Source organism: Macaca fascicularis, chromosome 12 (assembly GCF_037993035.2).
Source record: "Macaca fascicularis isolate 582-1 chromosome 12, T2T-MFA8v1.1".
NCBI lineage: Eukaryota > Metazoa > Chordata > Mammalia > Primates > Cercopithecidae > Macaca > Macaca fascicularis.
This window is the reverse complement of record NC_088386.1, coordinates 68188755-68216371: the sequence shown is the minus strand read 5'-3', so window position 1 is coordinate 68216371 and position 27617 is coordinate 68188755. Positions and strand designations below refer to the sequence as shown.

The 27617-nt window shown below is 40.3% G+C and overlaps 1 protein-coding gene across 6 annotated transcripts in view; it reads right to left on the bottom strand.

The window, feature by feature from the left end:
* Positions 1 to 4100: 4100 nt before the first annotated feature.
* PDK1 (pyruvate dehydrogenase kinase 1) overlaps positions 4101 to 27617 on the bottom strand; it is a 108858-nt gene continuing 85341 nt past the window's right edge. For 3 of the 6 annotated variants that reach the window (XR_001483947.4, XR_012421233.1, XR_012421226.1), the window contains one exon: positions 4101 to 5200. The gene's annotated coding sequence lies outside the window, so the exon portion shown is untranslated. Of the gene's footprint in view, positions 5201 to 12379; positions 13616 to 27617 lie in introns of those variants that run through there. The other 3 variants (XR_006691062.3, XR_012421234.1, XR_012421228.1) reach the window with 1 other exon arrangement.

Sequence of the window (27617 nt, the reverse complement as noted above, 5' to 3'; positions counted from 1 at the left end):
GCTTCTCCCTCAGCACTGCTGCTTCACCTTGCACTTTTGTGTTATGGAGATGGCTTCTTTCCTAAACCCTCATGGACCCACCTCTAGTAGCTTCAAACTTTTCTTCTGCAGCTTCCCCACCTCTCTCAGCCTTCATAGAATTGAAGAGAGTTAGGGCCTTCCTCTGGATTAGACTTTAGCTGAAGGGAATGTTACGGCTGGTTTGATAGTCTCCCCAGAACACTCAAACCTTCTCCATATCAGCAATAAGGCTGCTTCACTTTCTTATCATTCTGGTACTCACTAGAGTAGCATTTTTAGTTTCCTTCAAGAACTTTTCTTTTGCATTCACAACTTGGCTGTTTGGTGCAAGGGGCCTAGCTTTTGGCCTAACTTGGCTTCCAACATGCCCTCCTCACCAAGCTTAATCATTTCTAGCTTTTGATTAAAGTAAGACAGGTGAGATCTTCCTTTCACTTGAACACTTAGAGGCTACTATAGGGTTATTAATTGGCCCAATTTCAATATTGTTCTGTCTCAGGGAATGGGGAGGCCAAGAAGAAAGAGAGAGGGGAGGGGAGGGCAGGACAGTGGAGGGGAGGGAAGGGGAGGGGAGAAGAGAGAAGACAGAAGAGGAGAGGAGAGGAGACAAGAGAAGATAAGAGAGGAGAAGAGACGGGAAGAGAGAAGACAGGAGATAAGACGAGAGGAGAAGCAGCCCGTGAGTGGAGCTGTCTGAATACACACATTTATCAATCAAGTTTGCCATCTGTTATGGGCGTGGTTCCGTGGTTCCCCCAATTACTATAGTAACGTGAAAGACCACTGATCATTGATCATCATCACACAGATAAAATAATGGTGGGAAATGTGAAATATTGCGAGAATTACCAAAATGTGACAAAGTGAGCACATGCTGTTGGAAAAATGGCACGGGGCCCGCGAAGTCCCTGCCCGCTGTCCCCGCAAGGTGGCGCCTTGGACGCCGGCGCATAGCCCGCGAGAGGCGCAGGAAGCCCGGGGCCCAGGAAGGCAAGGCCCGGCCTGGCCGCCCGCAGCCCTAGGGCTTCGCCGCTCCCGAAGGCCCTGAGCTCCGTTCTAGTTGTTCAGACGGGACGAGGGGCGGTGGAAGACATAATGAGAACCAGAATTTGACAAAGAAATGGCAAAATAAAGGAAAACTCACACAGGACTTCGGAAGAGAGGAAATCTTCACCGGGAAGTTTTGATGGAAAGGAACCTGCATCCACAGTGCCGACGACTTCTGCAGAGGGGAGCGTCCCGAGGAGGAAGCGGACACGATTGCCTGTGGTGCCACATTAAAGAGGCCTCAAGACACCTGCGGCCACCTGGCATTCAATCCAGACCCCCAGTACATTTAAGAAGCACAGTCGTGAACCAGAAAATCAGACTCTGGAAGTGGCTCTGCTTTTCTGGAATCCTCCAGCTGAAGGAGGATGTGATTTGTCAAGATACCCGCCCTGCAGACCTCGAATCCGCAGAGAGCAGCCCCGAGCCCCAGCCAAGCTTGCAGGACGACTTTGAAACGCGCCCTGGCACCCACCAAAGTTACACGCGTGGACTGCAGAGTGCAGGACGACTTCGATTTGAAGCTTCACTGAACCCTTGAGAGACTCATGGGTCATGAGCTAACTGCGCCACCTGTGGCCACCAAGAGAAACAGCTCCTCCCAGGTCTGATGGAAGGCTGATCAGGTAGGTGCCTACACGTGTGCGCACTTGCACCTGGAGGCTTCTTTCATCATCTCACAATAAACTGTTAGTCTAGCTTTATTTTCTTAAGGAACATTAATTTTATGGATAGTGAGTGTATTTTGCATGTTTTAAATTGTAAATGGGGCTAAATCCAAGGAAGCTCAAACTTAAAGCAGGCTTGTGGCAAACTTTGCTTAATCCCCGACCATGCTCCAAGGCAAACTGACAAGTATACTGAAATGGGTTTTCCACAAGTATTTTAAGTTGCCACTTGTCAGATGGGTTGTTTTGGATTTAACCATGTAATTCATGGGACCAACTGAGAGTAATCTTTCTTTACAGGTGTCTGGCAAACAGTGTCAGAGTCAGACACCTTTACTATCTTTATGGAAACTTAATTTTTGGCCTTTTATCAGTATGTCAGACAGTGCTCTGAACAAACATGTTAAGTTGAGCTGTTAAACTGATGGGTTTTATGAAAGTTTACATTCTTTATTTGGTACCTGTGTTACAGTAGGTAGCTAGTCAGTCATGAGCAGGACAAGAGAGGGCCCTCCCCCGGCACACACACCAGGAATGTCAGGCGACCATCACGTGATGCTCAGGAGGTTGTTAACTGTCTCTCTAAATAATAATTAGTCACAGCCAGGGCCAGGGAAAGGCAGTTTCCCAATAGATAGAAAAACCTGAGCCTAGTGATCACCGGCTTCCTGATAAGATCTCAGGAGTTGGCAATTGGGCTCAAGCATGTTTATTAAGAGACAAAATGGTGGAATTTAACTGGCATATGACCTCCAAAGGACATTCAACTAGTAAGGGAAGAATGCCTCAAGTGAACATGCGTACAACTCCAATAAACACAATGCACATGCTCACCTCCCAAGTGCTGGCAGGCCACTGCGCATGTGGACAGCACACCCCAAGGGTGAAGAGATGCAAGACGCAGGAAGTATGCCAACATAGAAAATCCCAAGTCAAAGGTCTAACAGCATACTTGATCTCTCCAGTTGTCCACTTGGCCTTCTTCCAAGTGTACTTTACTTCCTTTTATTCCTGTGCTAAAGCTTTTTAATAAATTTCACTCCCACTCTAAAACTTGCCTCAGTCTGTCCTTCTGCCTCATGCCCCTCAGTCGAACTATTTCTTCTGAGGAGGCAAGAATTGAGGCTGCTGAAGACCCATATGGATTTGCTGCTGCTAACATGCTTTGATGCTGTATGACTTGGGTATGTTCTGCTGCTAACATTTGTAAATAGAGCTAGATGCATTCTTTAGCTATAATACTCCAAGAGTTAATGCAGCAGAGCGATTTGTAAAGAACCTTTTTTAACAATCAGTGGATTTACTACATAAAATTGCTGCAAATTATGTGTACAGATTTTTTGTTCAAATATTCCACTGTAAACTTATTAAGACTATTATGTTTCTACTGCTTTTGTATTGAATGATATTGCAAAAATACAAAGAAAACAACCTTCTCTTTTAAAAAAAGAAAGAAAAATGGTACTGATGGACTTGCTCAATGAAGTGTTGCCAAAAATCTTCCACTTGTAAAAAAAATGCAATCTCTGTGAAGGGTAATAAAGCAAAGCACGATTAAACGAGGTGTGCTTGGATAGGGAGATCTCAGCAGCCTTTTGGGGTCATTATTTAAAAATCACAAATCCTCAATAATTATGGGAATGTGCTTGACATTTAGACTGAAGAGAACAAATGGTGAAATAAATAAATTTACTTAGCAAGGAGTGGAGGAAGGAAGGTATGTCATCTAGAGAACTGGTGATTCATGGATAAAAATACAATCATTGAACACATAAAGGAGAGCTATGACTTAGCAAGAGAGTTTGTTCCGATGTATGATGCTAATTTCAAACTTTAAACAGCTTGAAAAGGGAGAATGACTAAAATGAGAGGCTCAACTGATTCAGAGATAAAGAATATAAAATCAATAGCTTTGAGAAGGATCTACATTTGTCTTCCTCTCTGCAGACCTGCTAACATTGCAAGAATACTTTTTGTCTCTTTCAAAGTCAAGTATGCTGTCCTTACTAAGATGCCCACTTCTACCAACTCATGGTGCTTATCTTTCCTGAGGTTTCCCATATAAATAGTAAGAGAAAAAGAGCGGCTGACTTTCTACTCTCCTATCCAATTAATTTCTTCACTCATGAAATAAGTATTTATTGAGAATTCATATTTCTCCAAATTTGTATCTTGTTTTCTCTTCTCTGAAATGTGTTTAAGTTTTTACCGTGTTACCTGTCTTCACTTTCATTGCAACTTGCTAGGGATATCCTAAGGATAATGATAAACTATTATTCTAAGAAACATTGCCTCTTCTCTTTCTCTTCTGCATTCATGTTTCACCATAGACACACAGATAAAAAGAGATGTAATTACCCCTTATGACTCGTGTGCTTAGATTTATTGGTTTATTACATTATCAGTATGTGCTATATCAAGAATAGTTATTATATCAAATACAATCATATAGACAGTAGTTTACAAATAACCTTCACAACCTATAGTTCAAGTTATTTTTATAACAACCAAAAAAAATAAAACCAATAGATGGAAGAAGTATTATAATCCTCTGAGGGAGCAACTGAGGCCTAAATATGTTAAGAGCTAAAAAAAAAAAAAAAGCATTAACTTATAGATACATTCCAATCTATTTTGGTTATTTTAGTTTGAAAATTCCTAAAGAATAAAAACTTTATCTTTGAATGATGTATATATTTATTCATATAATTATCAGATATCAATTATTCATAATCGTAATTATTTATAGTAGTGATACATAAAGGTGACAAAATCTTAAGGGTTTCAGTGGTTGATGAGAAAGAAATTTGTTCAAGGTCTTTAGATTTAACAAAGACTAGGATGATGCAAAACAAGTAGCTGCAAAATAAACTTATCCTACAATATATGATAAAGAAAAGATACTCAGAACAACAGTTGTAAAGAAAAGCTATTAAGCTATGCTTTAAAAAAAAAAAAAAAAAAAGACACCCAAAACATGGCAGGGAATTAGATTTTTTATCATCCTTCCAATGAAGGTCTTTAGATTTAACAAAGACTAGGATGATGCAAAACAAGTAGTTGCAAAATAAACTTATCCTACAATATATGATAAAGAAAAGATACTCAGAACAACAGTTGTAAAGAAAAGCTATTAAGCTGTGCTTTAAAAAAAAAAAAAAAAAAGACACCCAAAACATGGCAGGGAATTAGATTTTTTATCATCCTTCCTATGAAGATAAGTCATTTTGCAGGAACATCTACATCACAAAAAATCAAAACATCTCTATGGATCAAAGTCAACAATGTTAGCATTTTGTAGCTCCTGAGGCAATGTAAGAAGTATAACTATTAACAAACTTCATCCAATTGGATGACAGACTCAAATAACTCATCTTGGGAGAGACGTTCATGCCTTTTATCTCAATCCCTGAATCATGGACTGTCAACCCCTCTTATAACCTTCAAGAGCTTGAGACGTTAGCCTGAAAAAGAATAGAAATATAAATAAATAAAATTTAAAAATAAATACACCATACAAATACTTTTATAAACAAGTGAACCGATCAGTTTTGCAATCATTGCAATGTTGGTTTCATTTCTTTATTTTTTGGTGTTTAAGACATTTAAGAAAACCTTAATTTTTTGAATGCCTATTTCTTTACTTGAACATTTATTTAATGCCCAAGAGAACTCCTGTGTGAGGAAAAGAATGTTCACTATTTGTACTTTGTCTAAAATCAAATTTATAAACCTTCAGGCAATTGACATCTCCAAATATTCACACATTACTAAGATAACATTAATTAAAACTTCATAAATTTAGCAAACTAAATTTCCATGTGTAAATATTGATAGTAAACAACATTTTTTCACTGAGCTGAAAGTTCAAGTATAATATGTTAGATTTCATAAATTACATTATAATTGTCAATATTTTTGCAGGTAGTTCAAATTATGGAAATGTTCCTTTTGAGCAACACTGGAGATCCTAGAATATGAAAATTTTAGGTCATGGTTATTTTTCTTTAAAATCTGTGTAAAATTTACAAATTTAAGCAATTTTTAGCTGCGCACAGTGGCATGAGCCTTTAGTTCCAGCTGCCCAGAAGGCTAACGTGGGAGAATCACTTGAGCCCAGGAGTTGAAGGCTGCAGTGAGCTCTGATTGTGCCACTGCACTCTAGCCTGGGTGAGAGCAAGACCTGTCTCTAAATATATTTTTTTTTAATCTAAGCCTTGGCAATGAAATCAAACAACTCAACAAATGGGATTGCATAAAACTAAAAAGCTTCTTCACAACAAAAGAAACAATAGAGCAAAGAGGCAACCCACAGATGGAGAAAATATTTGCAAATTATACATCAGATAAGGTGTTAATATCCAAAATATACAAGGAACTCAAACTACTCAAAAACAAGAAAACAGACTCCAATTTTAAAATAGGCAAGAGACTCAGATGTCTCTCAAAAGAAGACGTACAAATGGCCAACAGATAAATTAAAAAATGCTTAACATCTCTAATCATCAGAGAAATGCAAATTAACACAAAATGAGATATCATTTGACACCTATTAAATTCGCTATTACCAAAACAAGTGTTGGTGAGGATGTGGAGAGAAAGAAACTCTGATATGCAGGTATTGTAAATTAGTATAGCCATTTTGGACAACAATATGGAGGTTCCTCAAAAAACTAAAAATAAAACCTCCATATGATCCAGCAAGCCCACTAGTGGGTATACACTCAAAGGAATTGAAATCAGTATGCTGAAGAGATGTCTGCACTCCCATGTTTATTGCAGCATTTTTACAATAGCTAAGATATGGAAACAACCTGAGCATCCAACAATGAATGTACAGATTTTGTAAATGTGTTATATCTACATGATGGAATACTATCCAGCTTTTAAATCTCAGGAAATTCTGTCATTTGAAGCAGCATGGATGAAGCTAGGGGACATTATGTTAAGTGAAGTAAGCCAGGCACAGGGAGACAAATATTGAATGAGCTTACTCCATCTCTCTCTCTCTCTCTCTCTCTCTCTCTCTCTCTCTCTCTATATATATATATATATATATATATATATATATAAAATATATATGTGTGTGTTTGTGTACATACATATATTTACACACACACACATATATATGTATGTATGTATGCATATATTAAATAAAATGACATTTCTTCCTTCTGCTGGAAATACAAATGACATTAGCCTGACTGGTGGCCAATCAATAAAACAGTCTTCACCATGGCTGGTTGACAACTGGTGGCAGCTGCAGAGCACCCATCCAAAGAGGCCATAATTTCCTATGAGGTGAGAGTAGATGAGAGATTTAAACGATCATTAAAGTAATATTTTAGACACATACCCAAACTCCTATCCGTAGCTAAGCAGCAAGAGTAGGCCACTTGAGTTCAAAATTAAATCATAAAGGGTATATATGGTTTAGTTGGAGAAAAATGATAATCATAGAACTGAATCACAAGCTTTATGGTTCACAGATCATTACTGGGGGTTTCTTTGTTCTAGGAAGTAGAGATATAAGTGGCTCATCTGGGAATGAATAAAGATATGACCTTGAAGGTTTCTTTGGGTGTCTTAAACTTCGTTTCATTGCCAAAAAATATATATATAGAGAGAGAGAGAGAGAAACCATCAGCTCAGGGTGTTGGGATTTTCCTAATTGTTGCTGGTTTGCAGTTATTACTGATGCCTCCAAGACTACCAAATTTCTAGATTCAATCAGGCTTGCTATGATTCATCTTTGGGAAGGAATTCAATAAGACATTGCAAGTCCAGAAAACAGAAGTGGAGAAAACTCTTCTGGAGCTTCTCTCAAATTTCCCAGAGTCAGTCCTTTAAATAGGCTCCTGATTTTAGACCAGAAGTGAGATAATTATTACCTAACATTTATTATTGACACTTTCTCAAGAGTACTTGCATAGACTTTTGCTCTGGCAAAGCATAATCTTACTGGATAACAATGCATTTGGAAGCAAGAAGCCTAAGATCAATTCCCGGTTGTGCCACTGATTAACTGTGCTGCCATTGGTGGCATTTAGTTTCTTACTGAAAGGCTCTAGAGCATTCATTAAGCTTTATTTATTGAGGACCCACATGGCAGAGAGCCCAAAACCAGAAGCTGTGTTAGTATCTGTTGGTGATGTAAATCGTAGTATGTGTACTTAGTAGAGAGCACTACAGAATACAGAATTACCTTATGAATTAGCTTATATCTGAGAAGAATGTTTTATCAGATGGTCTTTACAGGAAACTGAGGTCATTGCAGTAATATTTGTGAAAACCGTGTTTTTCTGGTTTCTGAATGTGAAGCTTTCACATCCAGGGACTTGCTGACCTGGAGGATTTGTCCTTCCCAGGGTTAGCTAATTTCCAGAGATAGAAAATGTTTGCACCTTTCATATGCAAACCAACCAATTCAGAGCCTGCGTTACCAACCACCTTCTTTCTTTGGTTCTTATACTCTGTGACACTGAATCCCTTTCCTAATCACCGCTGGGCCAGGTACCAGGCAACTAGGGACAGCCCCATTGCCCCAGACCTTGCTAAAATTATTCAAAATAGTTAATTCTAAACCTGCTCACTCTGTCTTGCCTGTTCCTTCTGGAGACAACCACAATAAAGGCCCTTTCCCACATTTCCCTCTCATTCCCTCTGCTTTCTGACCACCCCGGTGCTGCTTCCCTAAAGGTCTTGCTTCTGTTTTCTAGGAATATGTGAGTATTAAAAATGTCTTCCTTTTTCTAGTTCCCTTGGAAGGGTGAGAGGGTGAGAGTGGGTGAGAGATGAAAGACTACCTAATGGGTACAATGTACATTATTTGAATGATGGTTACATGAAAAGCCCAGACTTTACTACTACATAATATATCCATGTAACAAAACTGCACCCCTTACATTTATACAAATGAAAAATTAAAATTAAAATTTCTTTCATCACAACAAAACTTTCTGTGTCTGTGTAGGATATAATAAATTCCTCTTCAAAGGAATAGCCAGTAAATTGTTAAGTACAATGAGTTCTGAGATCCTCTCCAAAGAACTAATGTATCAGTATGTTCAGCTCTCTTGTTCTTTGTTCTTCATTTTAAAGTTTAACTTCCTCGTTCTTTATGTCTGCTTGCCCCTGGTTTCAGTAAACAACCCCTCCTAGCCTCTGTCACCTGCTCTGACCTTAGTCATCCTTGGTCACCTGCTCTGCTCTTAGTCACCCTGAGTCACCTGTTCTGTAACTGTCCTTCCCGCCAAACTACTCACCCTGCCACTCTGGCTTGTGCCCCTGCTCTTTTTAAAACAGCCAATCGGAATTAGCTTAGACTATGTGGTCCAATCCTAGCCAATAGGGGAACAAAGTGGCAGTAGGGGGTACCTGCGTTGAGGATAAGAATCCGTTTTCTTCCCTTGTTCAGCTGTGCTCTCACCATTGCTCCATCCGTGAGACACACCCTTCTATAGAAGTAAAATTGCCTTGCTGAGAAAATAAAATTTATGTTTGAGTCCTATTTCTTGTGTGGCACCGAAAATTTATTTCCAACATCTGTATACACTACCGGAGAAAGATACCTACAGGAATGTCTTCTCTGTACCCCTCTATTGATGTAAATCTTGAGCCTTTTAACATATAACTGAGACATAAGGAATAGCATGTGTAGTAGGTTAGTGGGGCCCTAGACAAGTTGAGCTGTGGAAATAATCTTGTCAATGCAAAGGAGAAAATGCCTCAGTAAATCAAAGTATTGATTGTATATACAGCCCTGAACAGAGACCTAAAACATCGGGCCTTAATTAAGAAAGAGGTTTATATTTCTTACATTACCAGAAATCTTGGAAGAGGAAATCCAGAGCTGACCCAGTTCCTCAATATTCAGGTTCCTACTATTTTTCTGTTCCATCATCCTTAGCTTTTAGCTTTCATCCTTATGGCCACAAAATAACTGCTGCCTCTCCAGGTGTTATGTCTGTGTGATCCAGGAAGAAAAACGAGGGAAGGAAAAGGGCAAAGGGCTTTGCTAGCTGAGTCTGACCATTTCCACAGACACTCAGACTTTTCCACAAACCTCACCCCATTGATTTCTGCTTATGTCTGTTTGACTAAACTGTCAAACAGACATAAGGCTACTTGATCACAGGAGCCTATAAATTAGATTTTAAAATGCCAAAGCTGCATATATGATTCCTCCTGTGCAAACTGGGGTTTTGTTATCAAGGAAGAATGAGAGAAAAATGGAATCTGGTAGGCAAACTGCACTTCTGCTACAATTTTTAACAAAAGTAAGGTTAAGGGGCTTCAGGGTAGGCTCAGGCAACAGCAAACTGCACTTCTGCTACAATTTTTAACAAAAGTGAGGTTAAGAGGTTTCAGGGTAGGCTCAGGCAACAGCAGCAGCATAGCCACCTGCCTCTTCATGGATCAAAACAAAGGACAAAAAGTGAATTTATATGCAAGCTGCACTTTCAGCATAACCTAAAGACAGAATGTCCAAACTTCAAAATAATTATGAATAGAGAACAATCAGATCTCAGAACACAATTTCTCATTCCCTCACCACACCCTAGCCCTTGGGGCAAACAAAAGCAACCCCAGAGAACTGCAGGGAAGGCAACATAGGCAAGCTTGTGAAGGATCCTGAGTTTGATTTAACACCAGAAAGTCTAGGTCCACCCTAGTCTGAGATCAGAGCATGGACTTCAGGAAGGAACTTGGAAGTCTGCGCAATTTAAAGGGGACAATTGTTGAAACCCAAAAGTTCTGAGAAAGAAAAAAAGAAACAAAAAAGAAAATAAAAAATAAAAATAAAAATAAAAAAACACTCTGGCATTAGGTAGGAAGAGTTAAAAAAGAAAAGATGGAAATTTCAGGTTCCTGCAAGATAAAAGGGAAACATAAAAGCAGAAGATTCACAACTCTCTCTATCCCAGCAAATCAAACCAAAATATCCTGCCAAAGACCCAGACTTTGCAATGTATCAGGAAGAGCCACAGACAAAACCCCTCAGACACTGAGTTAAAGAAGGAAGGGGTTTATTCAGCCGGGAGCATCAGCAAGACTCCTGTCTCAAGAGCTGAGCTCCCCAAGTGAGCAATTCCTGTCCCTTTTAAGGGCTCACAACTCTAAGGGGGTCCACGTGAGAGGGTCATGATCAATTTGAGCAAGCAGTGGGTATGTGACTGGGGGCTGCATGCACTGGTAATTAGAATGGAACAGAACAGGACAGGGATCTTTACAGTGCTTTTCCATACAATGTCTGTAACGTATAGATAACATAACCGATTAGGTCAGGGGTTGATCTTTAACTACCAGGCCCAGGGTATGGTGCTGCACTATCTGCCTGTGGATTTCATTTCTGCCTTTTAGTTTTCACTTCTTCTTTCTTTGGAGGCAGAAATTGGGCATAAGGCAATATGAGGGGTGGTCTCCTCCCTTAGCAATACCAACATAAGATGATGCCATTAAACCAAAAAGTTTGAAAACGTCTTCATACCATAAAAATTAACAAATGGAAAGTAAAGTCCATATGCAGCTATAACAAAAGCTAGGAAATGGAATTTCGATTATATCAACTGAGAAAAATTCTCCTCTGATAAAATGAGAATAGGCTCAAATTAAAAGTTAATAGAATAGATTCAAAAGTTAATAAGGGGCATTGAAGAAAAGTAGGCAAACTATGAGGAGAATAAGAAAGGCATACGTGAAGAAGAAAAAAGGGCCAGAAGAAGAGTAACAGACATGGAAGACAGGCCAATAATAATAATAATAATAATAATAATAATAATAATAATAATTTTTGTGTTATCAGAGTTCCTGAAGAACAGAATAATGAGACAGAGCCAATATCTAAAACTATAATTCAGGATAACTTTATACGGTGGGAAAAGACCTATGTCTACACGTTCTGAGAGATCACTAAGTACCAGGAAAAATTTACCCAGAAGGATCATACTCCAAAGCAAAGCCCAGTAAAACTATTAGATTTCAAAAAAGAGGCCGGGCGTGGTGGCTCAAGCCTGTAATCCCAGCACTTTGGGAGGCCGAGACGGGTGGATCACAAGGTCAGGAGATCGAGACCATCCTGGCTGACACGGTGAAACCCCGTCTCTATTAAAAAATACAAAAAAAACTAGCCGGGCAAGGTGGCGGGCGCCTGTAGTCCCAGCTACTCGGGAGGCTGAGGCAGGAGAATGGCATAAACCCAGGAGGCGGAGCTTGCAGGGAGCTGAGATCTGGCCACTGCACTCCAGCCTGGGCGACACAGCGAGACTCCACCTCAAAAAAAAATAAAATTAAATTTAAAAAAATATATTTTTCAAAAAAAAAGAAAGAAAGAAAGAAAGAAACTCTCAAGCCTCCAGGAAAAAAATATCAAATAACTTACAAAGTTATTTGTTATAAGTTATAACAAATATATATATAAGTTATAAGAATTAGACTAGCATCAGGCATTTCAAAACCAACATATAAAGCAAGGCAATGCTTTTTGTTTTGTTTTGTTTTGAGACAGAGTTTTGCTCTCATTGCCCAGGTTGGAGTGCAATGGCATGATCTTGGCTCTTTGCAGCCTCTGCCTCCTGGGTTTAAGCAATTCTCCTGCCTCAGCCTCCCGAGTAGCTGGTAGGACTGTGATGACAACCCCAAGCCACAAAACCAGCAAGTTTTTATTAGGGTTTTTAAAAGGGGAGGGGGTGTACGAACAGGGAGTAAGTCACAAAGATCACATGCTTCAAAGGGCAATAAAGATCACAAGGCAAGGCAAAATTAGAATTACTGATGAGGGTCTATGTCTCGCTGTGCACACATTGCCTTGATAAACATCTTAACAGGAAACAGGGTTCAAGAGCAGAGAACCGGTCTGACTAGAATTTACCAGGCTGGAATTTCCCAATCCTAGTAAGCCTGAGGGTACTGCAGGAGACCAGGGTGCATTTCAGTCCTTATGTCAACCGCAGAAGACAGACAATCCCAGAGCAGCTGTCTATAGACCTACCCCCAGGAATGCATTCCTTCCCCAGGGTTACTCCTTGCTGGGAAAAGAATTCAGTGATATTTCTCCTACTTGCACATCCATCTATAGGCTTTATGCAAGAAGAAAAATATGGCTCTATTCTGCCCAACCCCACAGGCAGTCAGGCCTTATGGTTATCTTCCCTTGTTCCCTGAAAATTGCTGTTATTCTGTTCTATATCGGGGTGCACTGATTTCATATTGTTCAAACACACATGTTCTACAATCAATTTGTACAATAGTGGTCCAGAGGTGACGTACATTTTCAGCTTATGAAGATAACAGGATTAAGAGATTAAAGACAGGCATAATAAATTATAAGAGTATTATTAGGGAAGTGATAAATGTCCATGAAATCTTCACAATTTATGTTCAGAGATTGCAGTAAAGACAGGCATAATAAATGATAAAAGTATTAATTTTGGGAATTGATAAATGTCCATGAAATCTTCACAATTTATGTTCTTCTTCCTCAGTTCCAGCCAGTCCCTCTGTTTGGGGCCCTGACTTCCTGCAACACCCCGTCAAATTGCTTTCCCTTATATTGTTTGTCTCTAAATGGTTATTGTGACCTCCTTAATCATATTGTTCTTTCAATAGGCTAATGTCTCCCTTGAACTTTTATTTACACTGCTCATATGTGATAGCCTCAAGGACACTTCTGCTTGCTGTGGGCAGCCCTGGTTGAATGAAGCAAGTGCTCAGCTTCAAATCTGTGGATGCTTTGGGTTTCCTCTGGATTCCTGCTCCAGCCTCTCTTTGTCCAGACACTTTCTTCAGTTCTCGTTTGTTCCATTCCCTGCAGGTGCAGGGTCTCTGCCCTGTTGCTCTAAACAAGTCCAAGCCAGAGTTCCAGCTCTGGACTCACCTGTCTGGCAAGGGAGGAAAGACAAGAATAAATATTCTTTGCTGTCATGAGCTCTGTAGATGGTAGTGATATAAATACGCTTGATAATCGTATACAAAAAAAGACAAAAATGAGATTCATACTGACGTTGGGGGGTTGGTAAGGGTGTGATGATGATGTGACCCTACAAGATGAGGGAACTACAGGGTGAGGAAGTGAAGTTGACATTTAATCAAGAATGTTCCTCCATTCTGATCAGCAGCTAGGGTTGAGGCTTATGGTTTTCAGTTTAATGTAGCTGTGCTTTCAGTAGGCTCTACCCTCTCCCAGTAGACCTCCAGGCAGAGGGGCGCAGGAACTATCTTGTGAGAGCTGACTGTTACAGTTCAGGAATTTTGCAATCTGGTGGTCAAACACAGCCATTATTCAAGCTTAAATTATATGCCATTATTGTATAAATTATATAAAAATTATATATTGAAAACAAAGGTAATAAATACTCAAAAGCCATCAATTCCTAATTGTCTTACTACACTTTGCTGCTGTTCTTGAGGTTATTTTGTGCCTGTCTGGGGGAAATATCACATAATCATGTACTGCTGCATGTCTCTCCCAACTCCACATTCAGTGGCGTCAGCCATGAAATCAGCTGTGGCTGGAGTTTTTACACTGTGGAATTACAAATATTGAAAGTCAGGGCTTGATTTATTATCTTTTTGATTGTGTAAACTTAAGAAATGGTTGAACCATGGAATGCTATGTAGTCATAAAAAGAATGAAATTATGTCCTTTGCAGCAACATGGATGCAGCTGGAGTCCATTATCCTAGGCAAATTAATGCAAGAACAGAAAACCACTACTGCATGTAACTTGTAATTGGGAGCAGACATGAGTTACACATGGACATAAAGATGGAAACAATAAACAATGGGGACTATGAGAAGGGAGAGAGAGAGGGGGACAAGGGCTGAAAAACTACCTATAGGGCATTATGTTCACCATCTGTGTGACAGGATCATTCGTATCCCAAACCTAAGCATCAGGCAACATGCCCATGTAACAAACCTGCATGTGTACCTTCGGAATCTAAAATAAAAGTTGAAATTATTTTTTACGAAGATGTTGAAGAAAAATGTTAATGCAGATTAAACATGTGTCTACAGTTGTTACAATGTGAATAATACAAACACCAAGAGAAAAACTATTATTTGATTCAGTACAAGGAAGTCACTCACATCATTGGTGAATGAGTGAAGCTCCAACATACATTTTCATTATCTTTATTTTGCCTTACTTATTAAAGTAAATGAAAACATCAACCAATGCTCATGGTGGAACTACACTCAAAGATACAGTTATAAGATATTTAGCAGCATACAGCTGTCAGGAGGCCATAATTCACTCTAAAAATGCAGTTCTGATTAGCCAGCACTGCCCTCTGTGGAAGGGAGGGAGCTTTTGTTTATTGTACAAAATCTTAAAAATGTATTGATAAGCAAAAATAAAGTAAAAAGCCCCTGTAATTTCTCTACCAAGAGATAACATGACACATATGCATATGCTTTTTTTAAACAAATATCGAATTATAGCTATAAAGGGAAGACTTTTTAAAATCGTGTGTGTGTGTGTGCGCGCGTGCGCGCGCGTGTGTAAAAGCGTTTGGAGAGCATCTTTCCATGTTATTCAGTTTTCTCCTAAAATCTCATTTGTAATTATTCCATAAAAGGCTGTTGTACTGATTATAACTTATTTCACCAGTCCTCAGTGATTGAACATTTGGTTCGTTCCCAATTTGTGGCAATTAAAACTACAGCCTTAGGAAAATAAATAAATGAAACAAGTGACAAATAAAAAAGACAACCCTACAAAGCACTTCTTTGCAGCTAAATAATGCATCCTTTGTTTTCCTTAGGAGAAATTTCTAGGAAAAAGGTACACGCATGACTAGGCCTTTTCCCCCTCTTTTCCCCTTTTCTTTCTTTAGGGAATGCCATCCCAGTCCTATACTAAGTCTTTAAAAGACCTTCCCTGATAAACTGGAAGCTCCATGTGGGCAGGGACTGTGTCTGCAAATTCATCCCTCTAGCTTCAACCTGTGGCCCAGTGCCTGATGTGGGGACATATTTAATGCATATTTGCTGAATGTAAGAAGGAAAGAGGAAGGGTTGATGTATTAGTTTGCCAGGGCTAACATAACACAGTATCACAGACCAGGTGGTTTCAACAGCAGAAATTTATTTCCTCACAGTTCTAAAGGCTGTGGTCAAGGTGTCAACAGGCTGGTTTCTTCCAGGTTTCAGGTTTCTTCTGTCCTGGACTTGTAGATGACCAGTTTCTCCCTCTGTCTTCACATGGTCGTTCCTCTGTGTCTATGTCCTTATCTCTTCTTCTTAATAAGGATGCCAATCATACTGGATTAAGACCCATCCTAATGGCCTCCTCATGTTAACTTAATTGCCCTTGGAAGATTCCTTTTCCAAATACAGTCACATTTTGACAGGACTTGAACATATGAATTTTGCAGGGGATGTATTGCCATGTGGGGTTGTGGTAAGTAGAGCCAAAAAGGATGGATGTCTTTGGAGACCAAAGACATAGAATTGTATTCACATTGAGGTCATCTCTTTTCAGAATTTACTGATTGGATGCTTTCCTCGCAATTGATTCAAAATTATGAGCTTTTAGTGTACTTTAAAACAGTGGTTCCCCTAGCATGTGGGGTAACTCAGGGGAGGCAAAATTTTACCTCTACCCTCTTAGAGATTTTTTCAGTTGTGGGGTACTGAGAAGTAAATTGACATAAGACAGATCAACAGGAGAAAAGCATACAAATTTATTTAATCCATGTTTTATGTGGCACAGGAGCCCTCATAAGAAAATGAAGGCCCAAAGATGCAGTTAGGGTTGAACACTTACATACTGAATGGAACAAAGAGTAGTAAATTATGAAAATGAGAGAAAGCAAGGGGCTTGGGCTAGGTTAGTTACTTGGGTGAAATGGCCAGGAAGATAAGGGTTAGTGAAATTAGATTTGTGCTATAGTTTGGATATGGTTTGTTTTCACCAAATCTCATGTTGAAATTTGGTCCCCAGTGTTGGAGGTGGAGCCTGATGGGAGGTGTTTTGGTCACAGGGGTGAGTCTCTTGTAAATAGATTAATGCCCTCCCTGAAAGGTGGTTGGGGCGGTACAAGTTAGTTCTCACTCGATTAATATCCACAAGAGCTGGCTGTTAGAAGGAGCCAGGCACTTTCCCCTTCTCTCTTGCTTCCTCTCTCACCATGTGATCTCTGCACATGCCAGTTCCCCTTCACCTTCCAGCATGAGTGGAAGCAGCCTGAGGGCCTCACCAGAAGGAGATGCTGGCATCATGTTTCTTCTACAGTCTGCAGAATCAAGAGCCAAATAAACCTCTTTCTTTATAAATTACTCAGCTTCAAGCATTCCTTTATAGCAACTCAGAATGGGCTAAGACTGTACAGATTTCCTTCAGCCTCAACTTCTTATCCTTGAAGATAAGAATAATGCTTCCCTTCTGTCATAGGGAGGATGTCTTTCACATGGGAATTTCATCTCCTGCTTTTAAGAAACTGAAGAAAGGTCAGAGTGATCTTCTTGCACCTGCTTTTGTTCAAGTGCCTTTAACTCAAAATAATCAATATGCCAGAGCAAGATATTTTGGGGTGTCATGCTTTTAACTCCTTCGGTAATTGTAAGAAATCTATGAGTCCATAGGTGTATTGGATTTTATCTGTAAATTAGTATTAAATAATACAACCTGCACATAATGAAAACCACAAGTTAAAAAATATAAGCAGATGCTCTTATAAGTATTACCATCCAAATTCATTTAAAAGCAGTATCGAGACACTTCTGGTTTCTAGTTCAATATGAAAAGAGCTTGGAAGTCATCATTCTCATCCTCACAACAAGAAACAAGCTGAACAAACCAAAAAATCAACAATTCTTCTGACCAGGCACGGTGGCTCATGCCTGTAATTCCAGCACTTTGGGAGGCTAAGGTGTGGAGGTCACTTGAGCCCAGGAGTTTAAGATCACCCTAGGCAGCACAGTGAGACCCCATCTCGATTTAACAATAATAATAAATAATAAAAATAAATGACAAAACAAAACAATTCTTCTTAGATCCATCAGAGAATTGAGGTCACAGGGCAAATCATCTCCCAGAAAATTTGCAAGACAGGAGGATGTAGAGAATCACAACTTACCAAGAACAGAAGCCCAGGAATAAAAGGCCAGCACTGGAGGCAATACCAGTAGGAACACAAACGGCAATTGACAAATTGCTGGAGCCTCAATGTGAATGAGCTTGGGAGTTAAAAACTCTGGGGGACCCAGTCTTAGGAGGGTTCCCACACTTTTCTTGAGTCTTACCTCCAAGAGTCTCATCAAACTCTCAGGGGAAGGTCAGAGAAAAACTTCCCCTCATGTGTGGGTGAGGGAACTACTTTTTAAAAATTTTATCTTTTAATTTTTATTTATTTATTTATTTTGAGGCCAGGTTATGAGACTGTTTTTGTATTTTTGGTAAAGACAGGATTTTGCCATGTTGCCCAATAAGGCTGGTCTTGAACTCCTGGCCTCAAGAAGGGATCCTCCTGCCTCAGTCTCCCAAAGTGCTGGGATTACAGGCATGAGCCATCACATACAACCGCATGGGGGAACTATTTTGCAATATACTAGAGGCTTTGTTCTCTTTAACAAAAGCTTGACTTCAAGGGAAACTATTTTACCAGGGCCTAGCCTAATTGGGTTTTGCCAGAGCCTAATCAACCCGGGGAAGAAAAATACTCAACTCCAATCTTCTAGGCTCCTCTAAGGGAGGAGCATGGGGGAGAGCTAAGAAGCACTTGTAAATGTCACAGCCCAGGGGCACAGGCTCACCACAAGCTGAGACTTAATCAAAGGACTGTAGAACGTGTCCCCCACCCCACACCTCACTACCACATCAATCAGGCTCCTATAAGATAATCAAGGGTTTACAGCTAAAAACAATGTTGAATGTATAGTAGCTTATTGCTAGGTATTTTCATAATGTGGGATTCTGCCACTATCATATGGAGGTTCAGTAAATCATTTTAGTGTAAAAAAATACTTAGAGATTCTGAAACCACTGTTCTAAAATAAAGCTACCTAATTGCACCCGAGGATAATGTCAGGTCTTAAAGAGAGAAAAATGGAAACAATCTGTAGTGAATTTAGTGCAGATAATAAAGCTTCAAATACAAATCAGGTGATGTTTATGGAGGACAAACTATAAAGATCCAGGGAAAGATGACTCATCTTTATTGAATATCTATCATGTTTAAAGTGTGTCTTCAAAGAAATCAAGCTTCATGCTAGATTTGAGTCAAAAACAAGCCAAAGTCACTTCTTCACTCTAAAAATCAATAGCTGCTGGGAGGAAAAGGGATTCAATGTTTTTTTTCTTCACCTGGAGCTTTTCAATGTACATAAAGAGGACGGAAAAATAAATAAAAATATGCAAACAAAAACCTACCACCCCCACAACATGGGTGATATAATTTACAACTAAGAATTACTCAAACATAAACTTTATGTGCTCCACTGCATTTCTTACCAAAAATGTCATTAATGACTTCCAGTCAGCTAAGGTTAAAGGTTACCCAACAGAAATTTAAAGACAATCTTAGTAAAAACAAGTTAGCAACAGAAGGAAGTTTATCTTTGATATCTAAACAGGACATAATTAAATTTAGTCTTAATGAGACCTGGCTCTTGGTTTAGTTCCTTTCCTTTTCAGTCCAAAGAAAGGCCAATCCTGGCCAAATAAAATATGTGTGGGTCTAGAGGCAGCTTCCATTCTGTGCAAGACTCTTTTTACTTATACATTCCCTTCTTCACTAAGGCTAGGCGAATTTTGGATCATTTTTATTATATCTGATAAATGAGAAATTTATTTTCTAATTCTACAGAGACATTATTTCATGTAATCCAAGATTACATGTATTATTAATATCTTTTTATAGTTAGGGACATGGAGACTCAAAAGCCTAAAAAGACTTGTGCAAGGTCAGATTATTAATAAACGTCACAACCAGAAACCAAACTCAATGTAATCTCTCTCTGAGTTTCTGCTAGTTCCCACTAATATGGACAAGACAGGGAAACACTGGGTAGAAGAGGGCGGTTCCCTGGCAAAAGCCCCACCCTTAAGCCTGGAGACCTGCAGCCCTAAATGGGAACAGGCATTTCTGTTTTCCTGCCCAAAAGTGACCTTTTGGTCTGCCACCACACCCCCCATCCTATACGCATATAAACCCCGAACTCCAAGCTCCAGGAGCAGATAAGCAGACGAGAAGACAAGCAGATAAACAGCAGAACAACGTGGCACAGAAAGAGAGAAGAGGAGCACCTGAACGCTGAGAGGAGTTCAGCTAGGGGTGGTCAGAGAGGAGTTTGGCTCCTGGATGGCCAAACTCCATGGTAAGATTATCTTCCTACTCCATCCCCACTTCTGGTTCCACATCCATCCCCCTGAGAGCCACCTTTACCACAATAAAACCCCTGCATTCATCCTTCAAGTCCTTGTGCGACCTGATTCTTCCAGGATGCTGGACAAGAGTTTGGGATACAGAAAGCTGTCACACTGGCCCTCTGTCCTTACAGAAAGGCGGAGGGTCCACTGAGCTGGTTAACACTCAAGCTACCCGTGGACAGAAAGGCTAAAAGGGCACACTGTAACACACGCCCACTTGGGTTCCTGCACTTGTCCAGCTGCCTGCTCCCCATCCCGTAAGGGGTTTGAGCAGTGATGGTGACCAAATAGACAAGCCACAACCCTGTCAAACATCAGGCGAAGGGGTTTGGGGAACTCCTATTTCACCACCATGCTGCTTCCAGAATGACCAAGAAATGATCCAAGAGCTTAGAAAATATGGATTAGCACTTTTTCACCTTCTTACATGAAAAGAAAGTTAAATAAAATGTAAGCCTGACCATATGAATGGGAAATAACCAAATGCGTGGAATGAGCTCTTTCTATTAGTGGGATTAGTAAAAGGTTCCTAAAAGGGGCCACTGGAAGTGAATCAGCGAGACCTGGAATGATGAATGTGTGACTAAAAACCACCATTTGTTCAACACTGGGAAATGTGAACACTGCTGCCTAAGGAGTTTGTATTCAATAAAATGCTCTCTAAAGAAATAGTTTTAAAGTCGGTCCTCGGGACAGATGATTACTTTAAAGCAGAGCCCACAGCCCTCATCCAGACCACAAAATGGGAGAGGGGCTTTGCCAGGTTGCAGAAGCCTGCTGACTCCAGCCACCAGGTGGGCAGGGCTGCAGGCCAGATAGCGGGGGAGCTCCAAAAGGTGGGTCAGGAGCTACAGAAGTGCCCCTTATTATCCAAAATCCAGGATATTCTGGCTGTACAGTCTTTGAGGACACCCATGCTTGTTTTTGTCCATCTATGGGGTAGTGGTTTGGGGAAAGGGGATGACAAGGCAGTACTGAGTATAGCTGACAAAATCCCAATCCCCTCCAGCTCACAGACTTTTGCACTTGTATTGCCTTCTATGCCCGCTATTAGGGTAACCTCCCAGGTGAAACCGTCCTTACAGCTTATCCATAGCCAGGTAGGGAGGCCGTAGAGTTGCTTAGGCAACTGGGTTTTCCACAAGGCAGAGCGCATTGACATTTAAAATTTTTCTGTTTTGAGATAATCTTAAACTTTACAGAAAAGATGCAAAATTAAGAAACAGTTACCAATATATATCTTTCACTGACCTTCCCTTAAGGTTAACGTCTTACCGTCTAACCATAGGACAATTAGCAAAACCTGGAAATTAACATTGTTACAATACTGTTAACTATACTGTGGACCTTTTTAAAATTTTATTGGGTTTCCTACTAATATCCTTTTTCTGGTCCAGAATCCAAGTCAGCATCCCATGCTGCATGTGGTTTTCATTTCTTCTTAGTCTTCAATCCATGACAGTTTCTAAATTTTTCTTTGTCATTCATGACTTTGACACTTTTGAAGGTTACCGTTCAGTACCTCAATTTAGGTTTGCCTAGCATTTTCTCATGATTAGATCAAACTAAAACATTTCTGGCACAAATATTACAAAGTGGTGTGACCTTCCTTCTTGGTGCATCACATCAGTGGGTACGTGAGAATATGTCTTCTTATTGGTGATATTCACCTTGATTCTTGGTAAAGGTAGTGTCTGCTGTGTTTCTTTGTTGTGAAGTTATGGTATTTCCCTTAGAAACTAAGAAATATCGTGTGGTAAAGACTTTGAAACTCTGCAACTATTCTGTTTCTCATCAAATTTTCACCCACTAATTTTAGCATCCATCAATGGATCTTGCCTGCAACAATTATTACGGTAGAGCTCGCTCCATGGTGAGTTTCCAGTTTCTGCGTTCCTTGTACATTTATTAATTGGAATTCTTTCTTAAGGATGAATTGTCTCCCTTTATTTATATTTTACTCATTCAATTATTTATTTATGTCAGTATGGACTCATGGATATTTAACTTTTTTCTGAGGCCTACAATGAAATACTATCATTGTTTATTTTAGTCCTTGAATTAGCACGGCTTTGGCCATTAGTTGCCTCCTGTGTCCTTTTGACATGCCTCCATTATTTTTTGAGCAGTTTCTTGCTTGAATTTTACAGTTTGCCTCTTTTCAGCATATGCTCCTCAATGTGGTGGCCTTGAAGTCCCATCTGTCCTGACCAAGAAGCTGGCTTACCAAGAGTGATCACCACCAAGGGTCCCTCAACTTCACAGTGTATCCGACCATCATATTCCCTGGGCCCACCTCCTGAGACTCTGATTTAGCGAGTCTGATGTGGGCTTATATCTACATTCTGTAAATAAACACACAAAAAACTCATTAGGTGCTGATCCTAAAGCTCATCCATGTTTGGCAATCACTGTCCTCCATCATGGGCTATGGGAGTATGAACCTTATTGGCCTCTAATATGCTACTCAAAGTGTGATCCGTGGACCAGCAGCATCAGCATCACCTGGGAACATGTTAGGCTGGGCACGGTGGCTCACTCCTGTAATCCCAACACTTTGGGAGGTCGAGGCGGGTGAATCACCTGAGGTCAGGAGTTTGAGACCAGCCTGACCAACATGGTGAAACCCCACCTCTACTAAAAATACAAAATTAGCCAGATGTGGTGGCGCATGCCTGTAATCCCAGCTACTTGGGAGGCTGAGGCAGAAGAATTGCTTGAACCCAGAAGGTGGAGGTTACAGTGAACCGAGATTGTGCCATTGCACTCCAGCCTGGGTAACATGAGCGAAACTCCGTCTCAAAAAAAAAAAAAAAAAAAAAGGAAACACAAGGTTTGGGTCTCTCTGACTTGAAGCAAAATCTCTGGGGACAGAACCTAAGAATCAACATTTTAATGAGCTCTTTAGGGAATTCTTATGTATGCTAGTGTGAGGAGCACTGAAACGTGCTATGTTGTAATTACTAAAAACCACAGGCAGGCTAACAAAATTCATCCCTCCAGTCTAAACTCTACCTGAAGCAACTACATCAAGTTGACTGCTCTTTTTGCCTTGGATGTGTTTACCTAAAAATTCCCATAATTCAACATTCTCCTTTTCTTGGGTATCATCCAAACAGTTCCAAACAGATTACTTGGTTCCTCTATAAGGATGTCAAATTACAAGGAAAAAAAGTGGATTTTTGTTTGCAAAGAGTAATATAAATATTCCACCACAGAGCACCATTTCCTTTTTCTTTTCATTTCTAGTGTCCTTCTCACAGATGAAACAATGCCAAAAAATTGAAACAAAACAAAATAGCAAATATGTTAATTAAGTTGTCATCTAATTTAAACTCCTTTTGTATGAGAATCACTCTTCAACAGACATATATAAGAAGTCTTTTTTTCTGTTGTGTCTTTATTTATTTTGCATACTATTATCTATCCACAGCAAACCCTGCAGTAAATTACAATAATCCAGTTGGGGCAGTGCACACTGTGCAATTATGCTATCTGATTTAGTATTTTAAAAGATGTTATTTGCTTCATTGTTAAAGGTACATGTTTATAAAGAAAAGACAAGACAGAAATGAGTATGTTGGCTAAGTTTACCCACAGTAGCCTGACTCAATCAACCAGTCAGTGAAATGCTTTAAAAATCAGGTTTTTGGTGTGATATATGACCAATCATATACATTATTTTATTACTGCATGATCAAACTGATTTATTCAATCATGTATCCAACAAACACCCATTCTGCCAGGTACTGTGCTGAATCTAGGGGAAATAAAGATGAATAAAAGAGTCTAACACAGAAGGTTGCAGTGACCACTGCTCCAGTCTCTATGGCTATGATGACAACACGTTACTTGCCCTGTCCTCTAGACATAGTCTAAGTTGTTCTCTCTTGGAGCACCATGGGCACAACCATTCTCTTTCAGTAGTGGAGTTATACAGTGCCTCAAATAGATGTAAACATGTATTAAGAGCTCAATAAAGCAATAGTTTTAGGCCGGGCACAGTGGCTCACGCCTGTAATCCCAGCACTTTAGGAGGCCAAGGCAGGTGGATCACTTGAGGTCAGGAGTTTGAGACCAGCCTGGCCAACATGCTGAAACCCCATCTCTACTAAAAATACAGAAATTAGCTGGGTGTGGTGGTGGGCACCTGTAGTTCCAACTACTCCAGGAGAACCGCCTGAAACCAGGAGGCGGAGGGTTTCAGTGAGCCGAGATTGTGCCATTCTACTCCAGCCTGGGCAACAGAATGAGACTGCATCTCAAAAAAAAAAAAAAAAAAAAAAAATTTGCCTATTTTGTGCTGTGTACTTTGCTAAGCCTTTTAAGTGTTTATCCAATGTCATCAGTGCAGTGCTGGTAAATGGATTTCTGGGGGAAAGGGCCTGATATACAGTTTTTGCTGATTTCTGTAGGGTAAATACTCTCATCGCAGCTAATTTCAAGATACCCAGTGTTTAAAAATTGGCTTATCAAATCCTGAAAATGTAACCATTGAGTCTGCCCATGGTATGAGCTAGCTCCAGCACACCACCGAATGTAATCCTCACAACAAGCCTATGTAGTGGATGTTAGTATTACTACTGTCATAGCAATGTTATCTGTGTTTTACAGATAAGAAAACCAAGGGCACAAAAAAGTTAAGTAATTTGTTTAGGGTCATACAGCAAACAGTAAAGTTAGGATGTAAACCTGGGCATTGTGAGGCTAAAGCTAGTATTATACTGACTGACATTATACTCCTTATGTGTAATAAGTATGGAATAAGATGAAAAGTTATTAAACTTCTTATCTGCATTTTCCAGATGATTCAAAAGCAGTCCTTCACATTGGAAAAGGAAGCCATTGCTCCTTTGGCCGTGAGACCTTTTCCTTCTCAAATTCAAGTTATATTTATCCTGTGGCTCAGCGCTAACCCATTCATTGAAGAGTTTGCTTTTCACTTTAAACTGTTCTTATTATCCATATAGGCAAACATTTTCCATGAGGACGAATAGTAATCACAACTCTCATTTACTGAGTACTTGAAATGTGCTAGGCACTCTATACTCTGTGTGTTTCATTTTATTTAATCCTCACAACCACCCTGTAAAGTAGGCACTATTACCATTCCCATGGTACACACAGGAAACTAAGGCACAGAGGAGGTTAAAAAAAAAAAAAAAAAAAAAAGGCCCAAGCCACACAACTAATGACCATCAGAGCCAGGATTTAAGCCCCAGGCATATGTTTTTAGAGCCTGAACTCTTTAACTATTATGTTATCCTAGTCAGTCCTGAAACACTACAGACAGAGGTGCTGGCTGATTTTATGTCCCAGCAGCCCAACTCCTTGTTATATTCCTTGAAGTTCTTTTCTGGTACATTTTTAAAGTCTCTCTTCCTGTCCTGCCCCTGGTCACCTCTCCTTTCTTACCTACAGCAGGTGTTTGCTGTGACCAGAAGAGCTGGATGCCTCCTCATGCCCTCGCGGCATCTCCAAGTCTGCTTTGCTGTAAACCTGTCACGCCCTTTGATGTTAACCATTCTCGGAAGATGGCACTCATAGAACTCAGTAATGGGAACTGAAGCTTCAAGTTTCATATAATGGGGGCAACACATGAGTCACTGTGGGTGGCTAGCCCACCCCTGACATTTGTGGGGCCTGGGGGCAGCAATGTTAATGGAGGCCCACATACCATTTGTCTAAATATTTAGAATTATAAATCAAGCTATTAAACTGTTAAACCAAATCTACTCTGTTCTTCATAATGCTTCAGGGAGCCAGGCTGGAATTCAGAATTATTGAACTCCTCAGAGTTTCTCATGGTGGGTCAGGGAGAACTGGCCCTTAATCAAAGGCCTGTTCCATTTTCTCCCCACCCTCAGCTCTGTCCTTGCACACATGAATGTGGACATCCCAGCCCATACATCCAAGCTAGGTCCCCCTCCCCAGCAAGCAGCTGCCCCTTGGCCACCCCTTGAGTCTAGGGGTGCAAACACTGGAGATGTGGCCTGTCCCCAGGAAGATGGACCTAAGGAGGAGGTCTGCTTAGGCCTGGATGTGCACTCCAGGTATTTGGGAAGGAGATTCCAGGGCCCAGGGGCTGGAAGGGATGCCTTGAGGCTAAAAGAGGACTCAGCATAGCCGAGGCTCAAGTCCACACCTGACTCCTATAGATCTAGGCTTGGGAATGATGGTGAGTATGCTGTTCCTGGAGTACAACTTTGAACCTGTGGGTGTTAAGTTTGAATGACTCAAGTATTTGATAAATAGATGAAAGGAGGTGAAGTAGTAATCTAATATCTATAAAACTGCCACCATTATGAGGTGACAGCTATGTGGCAATGGCTAACAGTCACCTTTTCAGCCCCAATGTCCATAACACCAATGTGAGAGCTAATGCAGTATCACCATTTGGCTAATGGCTTATAACAAACATGATATTCCAAAAAGAGCTGCAGTTTAATTGAAGGGAAGACTCCCAGCACTTTCTTATATACAATCTGAGTTTACTGAGTGCTACCTCTGTCCAAAGCTCCTCTTGAATAGGCAAATTTAGGGATAATCTTATTTTAGTTCACTGAGTATGAAAACGGTTGATGTCCTAAGAGAAAAGATTTGACACTTAAATTTCCTAAATCTCAGCAGAGAAGGAGGAGGAGAAAAAGAAAGAAGAGAAGGAGGAGGACTGGGAGGAGGAGGAGAAGGAGGAGGAGTGGGAGGAGTGGGAGGAGGAGAAAGAGGAGAAGAAAGCCAGTACCTTGGCACAAAGTGCCTGAGGGAGGGAGCCCAAGATCATGGGGCACACTTGAGGATGGGACCGGCCACCCTGTCAGGAGGTCTCTGTGAACACACTAGGCCCAGCTCATTCTCTCACTGGCTTAGAAGCTCTCAAACTTCCCAGCACATCAGACTCACCTGGAGGGCTTGTTAAAAGGCAACAGAGCGTTGGGTCCCGTGCCAAGAGTTTCTGATTCAGTAGGTCTGGGGTGGGGTCCGAGATCCTGCATTTTAGCAAGTTCCCAGGAGATGCTGATGCTGCTAGTCCAGGGACACCACTTTGAGAAGCTCTGCCTTAGGGTTTTCACAGCCACTCCTACACCATACTCACAGCTCAGCTTCCTCTATAACTGCACCCCCTACCACCTTCCTAATTACATAATTGATATTCCATCTTCACACCAAGTACCCACATAAGAGATTAAACTCAACAGTGTAAGCCATTTGCACAACAAAAAAGAAAAAGCACATGCAGTTTCCCAAGGTATTGGTAAATTCCAAAAGTCTTAACATTAATAACATATCCTTTTTTTTCCTACAGTCAGACAAACAACACCATAGACACTCCATTCAACTCTGTATTCTTCCCCAATAGCAGACATCAAAACATCAAAACAGAGGTGTTTTGTGGAAATCTAATCTCCAAAAATACTGATTTTCTTTTTTTTTTTTTTTTTTTGAGACGGAGTCTCTCTCTGTCGCCCAGGCTGGAGTGCAGTGGCCGGATCTTAGCTCACTGCAAGCTC